This window comes from Gossypium arboreum, chromosome 13 (genome assembly GCF_025698485.1).
Source record: "Gossypium arboreum isolate Shixiya-1 chromosome 13, ASM2569848v2, whole genome shotgun sequence".
In the NCBI taxonomy this organism is placed as follows: domain Eukaryota; kingdom Viridiplantae; phylum Streptophyta; class Magnoliopsida; order Malvales; family Malvaceae; genus Gossypium; species Gossypium arboreum.
In genome coordinates, this window is record NC_069082.1 from 105,413,249 (window position 1) to 105,416,338 (window position 3,090).

At 36.0% G+C, this 3,090-nt stretch overlaps 1 long non-coding RNA gene across 1 annotated transcript; it reads left to right on the top strand.

Moving 5' to 3' along the window:
* Positions 1-384: 384 nt before the first annotated feature.
* On the top strand, positions 385-2,624 carry LOC128286973 (uncharacterized). The gene is made up of 2 exons (XR_008277672.1): positions 385-543; positions 2,383-2,624. It is a non-coding gene; the product is annotated as an uncharacterized LOC128286973 (long non-coding RNA).
* Positions 2,625-3,090: the final 466 nt, after the last annotated feature.

Here is a 3,090-nt window from a genome sequence, read left to right on the forward strand (position 1 = left end):
GGAATTCTGTGAATGTTGACAAAATTTCATGCTTTGATTTTGTCATTTGTGAGTGAAATTATGAAATAGGACCTATGTGAAAATGTTTGAAAATGCTATAGGCTAAATTGAAGTGGCCAAATAAATAGGAGTGCAAAATAGGAGGATTTGCATGACAAACCTCCCATTTTACATGAAGTGGCCAGCCATCATGTTGTTGTAGACAAAATGTGCACTTGATATCCATAATTTATGGTACAAATTGATACAAATTGATAATAGGTTAGGTAAATGTTCCATGATAATAGGTTAGGTAAATGTTCCATGCTAATGGGTTAGGTAAATGTTTCATGATAATGGGTTAGGTAAATGTTTCATGATAAGAATATCATGTCTTTTGTATTAAAGAATTAAATGGATGAAATTTGAAGTTTTATTAAAAGAAAAAGGGGTGAAAAGAACAAAGTTTTGTCCATCTTTGTTCATCATAGCTGAAAGTTAGAGAAGAGAAAGGAGAGGAGAAAGCTCTTGAGTATTTGGTCATTAGGAGGAGGAAAATTGACGGTAAGTTCTTGGTACCTTGCTTCTATTTTGAGGTTCATGAGTTCTTCTTGATTCTACCTTAACTCTTGAAGTATATTTTGATTTTAGTTGTGTTGTGAGCATTTGGTCATGAATTAAAATGAAGGAAATGGTTGTTGTTTCATGTTCTTTTGATGAAAATGGAAGATATGTGAAGTTGAGCCAAACAAATGAGCATGCATGTGCCTTAGATGCTAAAGGAAAAATCGGCTAACATGTTGTGCTTTGAAATGATGAAATAGAGATTATGCTTAAGTAAAAATCATAGATATGTGATGATTGATTGGTGATATACATGTTTAAATAACATGCATGCAAGATAGGTGTATGAAAGAGTGATTTGGTAATAAATCTGCTTGGGACAGCAGCAGTAACGTGACTTTGGAAAATCACCATAAATTGTGGGAGATGAATTAGAAGCTGAATAAATTATGTAATTAAAGCTTATTGAGTCTAGTTTCTAATGAAATAAACAAGAACATATTTTGAATTCTGTACAATGAGAAATTTGATTCGTAATGAAGAGTGGTCAGATTAGTCAAACAGTGAAACATGGGAAACTTTGAGAAAAATCTGGTATTGATTGGCTAAACCAAAAATTCTGAAAATTTTATGGATAGAAGATATATGAGTCTATTTCCAGAGAAAATTAACGGCACTTGATTTGGAGTTTCGTAGCTCCAGTTATAAATGATTTAGTGACTATTGCTCAGGAAGACAGCTTGCAGTGAAATTATGATTATGTGGTAAACATTAACAAAAATTTGTTAATGAGTTGCTTATTGATTTCTTATAAGCTTACTATGATCTGTAGGTGTGGTTAGCCGAATATTGTAAGGGGTTAATACGTAGTTTGTATTTGAATAGTTAGATTAACGAGTTAGTAATCCAATTGTAGGCGGTTCGTGTGTGGATCTCACAAGATATCGTCGCAAATGTGTGTAACTAACACCCTCTTTCTTAGTCCGGATCGGCAAAAGTCGAAAAGTCGAAATGCCGAAAACCGTATTTTGTAGATTTGCGAGTGTGCGAATGCTCGTGAGGTAAATCGATTAATGTTTTTGGTAAGCTGCAAAATTTGGACTGCAAAGTGCATAATTTCTGTGCCCTCGATATTTTTGGGCTTAATGAGCCAAAATTGGAATGATGGGCCAACGGCCCAATTCGTAAGAACCCTCAGTAGTGATTCGTTAGTACGTGAAAAGTAGGAATATGCATGAAAAACCCTAAAAGCAGCTAAATTACTATAATACCCTATGTATGAAAAATTCTTTGTTATACCCCTAGGTGCAAAATTACCAAATACCCTTAGAGTTAAATTGATCTAAATTCATGTTTGACTGTTGTTATTTACTGCATGCCATGTTGTTATTATATGATGCATGGGATTGGGATATTGACGGAGGAAGTACTGAAAGTGGCTTGTCCACATACTGGAGGCTTTGCCTCAATTTACTGTTAATCGAAAGCAAGAATGTCAAGAATCGTGGAGTGTTAATGGGTGGGTTGAGCTATTCCCACATGGAGTGTATGGCTGGTACGGGTGGAGTGTAGTGGTTGGTGGGTTGAGTAGTCTCCCCAAATGGGCTTGTATATGTTTACTGATGTTGCATGTATTTTGAAATGGGCCTATGGGCCATACTGTTATCTGAATAAGGGGCTAAGGCCCAGTTTATTGTAATCTGAAAGGGCTCGCCCAAGACCACTCATTACCTAAATGGGCTTAGGCCCCAATAGGCTTGAGCTGACTTGGGCTTTGAATGGGTTTTCCTTACACACTGAGTTTCCCAAAACTCACCCCTTTTATTTTCATCCACGCAGGAAATCCCCAACCATAGTGGGCTTGGAGCTGTGAGGGAATTCGGAGTGGCCACCCGTTCTGAAAGTTTGATTTTCTTCTGGTGAACTAGACATCTTTTTAATTACGTTTGAGGTTTTGGGCTTTTAAATGTAATAAAGCCGCTTATTTATTTTTGATGGTTTTTATTATGTATTACTAAGATAGGTAATACTTATTTTAACTGTTGAAATTAGATAGCTTTAGGGCGCGTTTTCAAAAACAACAGTTGATTTAAAAATAACACGACAACAAGCAAAGCTTCCGCAATGAAAGTATTTTCCAAAATTAATCACTTTTCCTAAAAATGACTTAATCGAATCGGTTTCCTAGAAATATCCATGACGTTAAGGCGTGGCAATGGTGGTATGCATGTCAGGATTGGATCCGAAGGAGGTTGGTACTTTAGCAATCCGATGGACTCACCACCCTTTTCCGGTTTCCTACCGGTGCATGACTTCCATTCACTTTAACCCTTAATGAATTAATCTTTTGAACATCAAGTACGATTTTCTAGACTTAGAATGGAATTTTTTTTACGCTTTTGATGTGGAGATCTTGGATCCGCCATAACTTCTGGGCCGGGTTTGGGGTGCTACACAAAGTGTGAAAATACGATTACCAAAATTATAGTAAATAAATAAGTGATACAAATGATACGATGAACACAAATGAATAAACACGAATGAAAT